Below are 8,947 nucleotides of genomic sequence, written 5' to 3' on the forward strand. Positions count from 1 at the left end.
TACTACTACTACTACTACTACTACTACTACTACTACTACTACTACTACTACTACTACTACTAATAATAATAATAATAATAATAATAATAATAATAAAAATAAAGAATTAAATTAATAAATCATTAAAAATACTATTTAGTAAGTAGCGCAGTGTAAATATAATTTAGAAAAAAAAACTGCGGGAATAATATCCATACAAAAAAGCCATGGGTGCATAAATGTACACATTAAATTGTAAGCATAAATTGTCTGTATATTACAACTCCTTAAAAACTATTGTCCATCTTATTAATAATAATTAATAATTTTTCATGATTTAAAAATAAAAACTAGTATTTTATTTATTTATAACTCAATTTAATAAATTAAACATAAATGTTTTTGTTTAAAGATGGGTATCTAACGACGATGGACTCATTATTGAAGTTAAAGTTCAGTACACCACGATGATAATAATAATTCAATGTTTAATAATTAAAATTTTTTTTTTTAGTGTTCTCATTATCTTATAAGTTGCTTAAAACTAATCTTATGAAAAGAGTAAAGAACTCAACATATTCATACGTATTATTTTCATTTTCTTGTTACTTTGAATTATTATTATAGAGTTAAAAATTAATTTTATAACTATACATTCAAATACTCTTTAGAAGTGTTTGAGACACATTTTATACATTTTTTTTTTTTTTTATCGATTAATAAAATATATTAACCCAAATACAATTCATAATACATTATTCAATATTAAATATCACTTAATCTTTATTTAAGTGGTTTAATAATTATATTTAAATTATTTTCAAAAAGTATGATTGTAGTAAAAAATAATTAAGAATTGTTGTATAATAACTAATAAGTAGGTGTATGAGTATGTTAGTAACCTATTTATAATTATAAGTGATTTATTATTTATAAACTAATAATATCTGATAATTAATTTGCATTTATTTGTGATTTTGACAAATTTGATAAATATTTAAATTTTAAATAATTTTAATTAAAATAATAGGGGAAATTGATTTTGTTATATTATAATATTATATGTCTTTTATGGAATAGGCATTATTATACTCATATGATTGAATATGGTTGAAAATACGATTCCAAGCATACATTATGTGTTACCATGTAATAATATTTAGATAATTTATAATATAAATACTAGTAATTTATTTAATAAGGCAGGTTGAATTACTTTTTCAATTATTTTCGTCAAATACATCTTATAAATTAAACTATTATTATTAAAATATTCTTTGTTTATGCTATTACTTGGTAATATTAAATATAATTAGTGAGTACCTACCATAGAATAGTGTGTATAGGCTCATGGTATAAATAGATTAAAATCAATTTTAATATTTTAAAATTTTCATTTCTTATAATAATAGGATACATAATGGCGACAAATGTAAAATCCTCTACGATTAAATATTTTTTGAATATCACATCAAAGTTTATTAAAATTGATAATTAGATAATTTGTTTTTACATACTTAAACATACCTAATAATGAAGTTAATTTCTAAGAACAGCATTTATAGATAGGTACTTAGTATCAATAGAGTTAACATAGAAGAAAACATCCCTATGGGTATAATATCATGATGCATTGATGCTGAATTACACTTAACAACTTATACTATTACTTAAGCCACTGATGTATAAGTTTTATTATTTATTTATAGTCAATGATAATAGGTTTAGGTTATATTTGTTGGGGGTTGTGGCTATTATTAGTGTTTAATATTATGTAATAATAGTCCATCAGGACACATTATACTGGGATTGGAATTTAATTTTGTCATTTGAAAAATTTAAGTATTTGTTGTTTGCTATAAATATGAAATTATTATGAATATTTTACCATATTCTCCAACACAATATCAACATTGTTATATTTATTTTAAATATTAAAACCATGTCACAAAAAGTAGGATTTTTGCAAATTTAAAAAACTTAATATAATCTTTTGATAGGTATATTCAACCTAGAATAAATCGTGAGTAGTCATTATTGAAATGAATAGGTTATTGATTATTTTAAACTTTCATCCTATTAGTTCAATAATTCACTAATTAAAATTTTTTTTTATTCTATTGAACTGTTTAATTGTAATATACATATTCTCCTAGTTATAAAAATTATATTTTAATTGCAATAATTTTAATTAAGTTAATTAATATTGCATGCTTGAATTTTTTCTGATCATATTTTATTATTTAATTAATAATATATAAATAGTATATTAAATCATTTTTTATACATATTAAGTATTATAAAATAAAGGAAATAATTTAATAGTAATATAAAAGTAAATGGGCTTATATGTTGATTTATATTATGTTATTAATGAGTTTTATAATTTAATTAAAATATGTATGCCATTATAATTATATATTTGTAATTGTTTAATTGTTATATTATTGTATATAAATATCAAAATAAGAAAATTAAAGTAATTTACATACATACTTAATAATATTTTATTCAATTTAATTGATTTATTAAAAGAGGACTCAAGAATATTATACTTACTCTTTGAGTCTACCCATATGTGTAGTGCACGAGAAAAAATAAAATTGTATTGTCACTTAATTGTGTAAATTTAAAATATAATGTTTCAAAATTGTATTGAGATAAGTAAGATCACCTATTATTCGTTTTATTTTATTTAAATTACGAAAGTATTAATTATCACATTCAAAAACCGATTGTCAGAGAAATATTTTTATTGTTAAACAATTGATTCGATTTATACTGACTTAAAAAAGAAGGCTTTTGATTCAGTTAATATTAATAGATTAATTTATAAACTACGTAATTTGGGTGTCGGGGGTTCTTTTAATTCATGGTTTGAATCTTACCTTAATGACAGAACTTAGTGTGTTAAAATAGGTATTAATATTTCTAATAAGTTTAAAATTCGATCAGGAGTACCATAGGGAGGCCATCTCCTTTAGTATTTTTATTATTTTTTAATGATATAAAATCTGTTTTTAGACTTAGCAAATTTTCTTTATTTGCGGATGATTTAAAATTATATGCAGTAATTTATGATTATAACGACTGTTTAAAGTTACAAATGGATTTAGATAGCTTTGTTAACTGGTGTAAGGCCAACGATCTTTCAATTAATATTGTTATATACTTTCAAATTTAATTTTCACGTAGCAAACACCCAATACATTTTTTTTATAAGATAAATAAATAAGCTTTAAATTTAATAAATCACGTTAAAAACCTTGGAATAACTTTTTCAAATAATCTTTCCTTTTCTAAACATAATATCACTGAAATATGTTGTAAAGCAATGTGAATGTTATAGGGTTTGTGTGTATTTGCACGAGTTCAACGATCCAGCTTTTTAGAAAATACCTACTTTACTGTGCCTATTAGTCCATCCAATTTAAGAGTACGAATCAATCATATGGAATCCCTATCAATCTATATTAATTAACAAAATTGTTAATATCCAAAATAAATTCTTTCGCAAGCTTTATTATAAATTTAATAACTTAGCTGTCACAAACTCTGTATTTAATTCAAATTTAGGCATTGATCACTTATCAACAAGGAGAAAATATTTTGATATTTGTTTCATATATAACCTGATTAATAATAACATTGATTGTTCTGAACTACTAGGAGGTATATACTGATACTTCAATGTTACAACTTTAAATTCTAGGAAAACCGTACCGTTTTTTATTACTCACCATCGCCAAAATTACAGTCGTTTTGGTCCTATTAACCATATGATTCTGAATTGTAATCAAATAAAAGATTTTGATTTCTTTTATAATGATATAAACTATTTAAAATAAATTATATATAATTAGTTATATTTTGTTTATATAAATATCTGTATAAGTATTTAAGTTTAATTTGTAAAATTCTGTTATTCTGTATTATTTGCCTTCTGGGCGTTAAATAGAAAAAAAAATAAACGTCAAATTTAAATAAATACTGCTTGGTATATTTTGAGATTTTTTTACTATCTACATTTAAAAAGTTTTTCTATTGAAAAATCAAAATCACTGTAAAAAGAAATAATATAACCTCTAAAATAAGTGCTCCTGTGAGTAATATTACTGATAATTTGATTTTTATATTACACTGCTAACATTTTGAAACCTATGTTATGTTTACGATAATTCAATTTGACTTTTCATTTCAAAATAGAAATTCATATACATGGATTAATAAAATAAAATTGTGTAAAGTTTTATTACCGTCAAGGATGATTGGAGAAAAATAAAATAATCGTTGTTATTATTTTATCGCTCGGTTCGTAGGTGAAAAAGAGAGATACATATTTAATAAAAAAAAAAAAAGATAGTAGTAAACATTATAAGCAGCAGGTGCTACACACATACTTGACCTGAATTGTTGAGCTTAAAATCTTTAAGATTATTGTAAAAAAAAAAAAAATATATGATAGCTGCCCCTTCGTCTTACAATATATTTTAAATCTTTTTCTACATCGTACAGTTTTTAAAACTTACAACTATACCATTTTTTCTTCAGACGGAGACGTCTCATATTATGTACAATCGTCAGAGACAAAGAATCGATCGAGCGCACTCATGATTTGTTTTATTTTATATAAAGGTAAAGGCATACGTTCCTATAAGATTGACAGCTGGTTTATGACAATAAATGCGCGCATTTTAGTTCATAAAATATTATATAATAAAATAGATTGAAAGTACATATTATACTACCTGCTGAGATTGCGTTTAAATTTTTGTTTTCCAGGAGATATACGAGTTAAAACAATTGAAAACAATACGTGCGCTGCAACCATAGCAGGCGAAAACGGCGCAGTGTTTGCAAGAATATTTAAATCCTACTTAAAATCTTTCGAGAGCCAAATGTACAGTAGGTGGTAAGCGTGGAAGTAAGCCGTTTGAGTATATTTTGGTGGCTTACATTCTGAGAGGTTGTTAAATAATATTAAATCGTATTTCTCTCATAAAAATTATACCACCTTATTTTGCGAACTACGATCCGGAAAGAAATACGCGTATAATATTATTATAGGAAATCTGCTAACGTTGCAGATTTGTTTACGGCCAAAACTTGCTTGTTGATTAACCGCTTATTACGTTGCAAGTAAACATATTTAAAAACGTTTCGAAACTTAATCGGCGTCAGAATTATTAGGGACGAAATGCATATAATTATAATCTTATATTACGCAAGGCCATATAAATATTATTATTGAATGGAAATGGAATGCTGGTTTGATATCTTAGTATGTTTATGCTCATAGTTTTATTACAAGAAAACTATAGGTGTCAGATTTATGTGGATTCAAATAATTATATTTCATCATATTATGATAAGAAAAAAAAAAATTAAATTAAATTATTTTGAACCTATATATATTAAATGAATCCTTATTTCTCTGGGTTGCGGCATCACGCGTGCACGGCTGGACTGATTTTGCTTATTATTTTTTTTATTGTATTTATTATTATCAGGAGAAATAGGTTCTTATGTAAAAAAACATTAAGAAAATTGCACGGTAAATTAGTTATTAAACAAAATAAAAATTGATATACGTAGAAAAAAAAAAGTAAAAAAAAAAATACATGTCGTTGTTATAATAAATCAATAAACATATAACTTATGCCAGTACCTTATAGTTACCTACATCCTAAATAAAAAATGGGATATAACTGACTTAAGATTTAAATCGAATATGAATTTTAGAACTTTTTTAAATAATAAATCAAGTTATAAAAGATAACTATTTGTTTCCAAAAAATAATATTTTTATTGGTATTTATAAAGTATCCAGGACAAAATATCAACTATTGAATAGTTTAAGAATAATTATTAGAGTAATTATGATATCAAAGTAATATTTTTTTAGTACTTACTAGTAAATGCAAAAATTACATATATATATTATAATATGTATATTCATTATTGTAACGTGGTCTGAATATAGTCAAAAACACATATCCCCCTTTTAAAAAATCTGAGTATGCAACTGGAAATAAGTAAAAACACAGAACCTAACATAGTTCATGGTACTATCTTTTAATCGATGTTTATAAAAACAGAATTTTTTATTATAAATGTATATAAATAGCTTATAAAGAGATAAAATACTTAGAAAATGATAAAGGTAACTTGTAAAAAATGGTCATATTATAAAAATTTGTTTAAAATTTCAAGTCAACTAATCGTTTTTATATATTACAAGAAAACGAGAAAATGTTTTGAAGTAGAATTGTTGCTTTATGCGTGAATATCCAATTCAATTAAAACGTATAGGTACTAGAAAAAAATATATTTATTAACATTCATAAAAAACAAATGTTAAGTGTTTTTAGATTGTTCAAAGAAAATTAACATATTATATTTCACGATTCATAAAAAATGCTAATATAAATATTTTCTGAAAATTGTAAGTATTTACGGTTATTTGTTTTTAATTTACGTAAAAATTCTAGTTTATTTTTAATTTTATTTCCCCTCGATTATCAAGAATTTTTTTTAATTCTCAATAATTGAAAATTGAAGCATTTTTACTGTCTCAACAGGAGATAGCAAATACATAAAAAAAACAACACATACGTCATTGTTAAGTCAATATATTCATTGCTCTCCAGAGCATCTAAAATAGATCAGCATCTAAAAATATATAAGTAGGTACACGTATAATTTATAATTCATCTTTCTAAAGTTTTTAACAGTTTAAGTGACTTTTGAAAACAATTTACTTTTAAATTTAAAAAAACGTATTTTTGTAATTTGTAAAACGACATACCTATCGCATAATATAACACAGATTATTTAGTACTTAATAGTTAATAAGAGAGTCTTCAATAACTTAATTCCACCATTATTTCTATATTATGATTCGAAAATGCAATACAATTTATAAGGTACTTATTGCTATTTTTTATCGAAATATCTAGAGTGATAAACTATCACTCTATATCACCTCGAATATATGTTTCGATTAGTGAATAATGGCAGATGTTTAATACATTAAAAACAACTTATATATTAATGTTGTGTGATGGTTGCGTGTTCCAAACAACATTTCATAGAATTATTTTTTAGTCTCAATGTTCAAGTTTAATTGGGGAGGGGGATGAATAAACAAAACTTTTATTATTGTCTGTGTAATTTAATCATGATTAAAGATATACCGTTGTTGTACAATATTTAAATGGCATTTTATTTTTATATTATTATTATTTTAAATAATATAATTTAACTGCACGACAATCAAAATATAAAATATTCTGTCTCAAAATCAAGTTTTATATAAATAAATCTATTTATATTTATAAAAGAATACAAATGTTTTAAGTATTACTTAGTATTCTAAAATCAATGGTGTCACTTACATAAATAAAATATAGGCAATATTACAATGACAATTTTTGATTTGAATAAGATTTAACATTATCAATACACAATAATCATCACAAAAAAATATATTACTTACTATTTATTATATGTTTGTTCTTTAAAATACATTTATATACATTGAATATTGATATTTATAGCCACTATTTTTAGAAATTGTTACTTAAAAAATTATAACTCAATAGGTTTAATCAACCTATAGTTGTTTTTATCAACTATTGTATTTTTTGGACGTTTAAAATTTAAAAAAAATATAATTTTTTATCACATATTTTGAATTTTGTTTTTAGCAAATTTTCAAAAATATTATTTGGAGTCAAATTTAATGTGTTAAATTCGGGCGTTTAGACTATGTCCTGAATGCAGAATAAAAACTCGTATCTATTCGTGGTCAATGCTTAAAAAAAAATATGTATTTTTAGTTAGGTAAATTACTATGTTATTTTTATTCTTTTTTGTGTGAGTGTGCGAGGTAAATTAGGCGATACGCGATCTAATATAGTATGTTCTTCATAACTTAACGAGGTTCATAAAACATATTTTTTTTCATTATTATAATATGCTAAAAAAAAAAAATGTCGTGCTTAGTGCCTAGAGCTATATTATTTGGATTAATCGCGGACCCTGACCGCATTATATTCAACGATATTATTATTATTATTATTATATCGATAGAAATAATATGCACACGACAGCTGACGTATATCTATTTATTTTTCTTTACGCCCGAGTGAGTCAATAACGAAACCCAGTGCCAAACTGCGCTGATGATGCCTGGGGTCCAGCAGTGCACGGTAAGAGTGAATATTTTTCGTGATTACGGATGTCGTGTTTTCCGCACGATCGAACGATCGACGGCGATTTTCCCGAGTGTTTTATTCCGTTTATTTTGTTTTTTCGTACAAACCGTTCGCGCGCAATGTCGCCGCCGCTGTCTACGATTTTCGTCGGTTAGATGTTCAACTATCACGGGTCGCTCATTATTTTTGCGCGTGTTGGCTGACGGCCATGCGGGACGTGTTTCTATCAAAAAATATATATTTAGAGGTAGCTTCGCATCCGCCGCCACCTCTGTCACGAGCGGCCCCTGCTCATCGTCCCGATGATGGCGATAATAATAATAATAATAATAATAATATATTACATTTTAATAATAATAATTATGTGTTATTGTGTTATAAGTATCGTCCAAAGCATGTGCATTTATTAAAATTTATATTATTATGGTATATTATTCTTGACAGTGCTAAAAATGAAACTTATACGAAAAATGAAATAAGAGTATTTTTTCTACTTTTACCGTCTCACAATTTCTATTAAAATGTTCACCTGTATGGAATGGTAAAATTATGTCTGGGTAGCCATGTTTACGAAAAATGCCATCTATTCTGACTTATTTTAGTAATTATATTTACCACTTCCTTTATAATTTTTAAGTTATCTATTCCTGTTAGATTTTGAAGGACTAATTTTTTTAACTTTATGGCTTTTGAACAATGTTTATTATTATTATTGTTTATTTTTTTTTTTAAATTTTTGTTTCCTAAAA

The sequence above is a fragment of the Melanaphis sacchari genome, unplaced genomic scaffold (genome assembly GCF_002803265.2).
Source record: "Melanaphis sacchari strain LSU unplaced genomic scaffold, SCAv2.0 Contig110_pilon_pilon, whole genome shotgun sequence".
Lineage (NCBI taxonomy): Eukaryota > Metazoa > Arthropoda > Insecta > Hemiptera > Aphididae > Melanaphis > Melanaphis sacchari.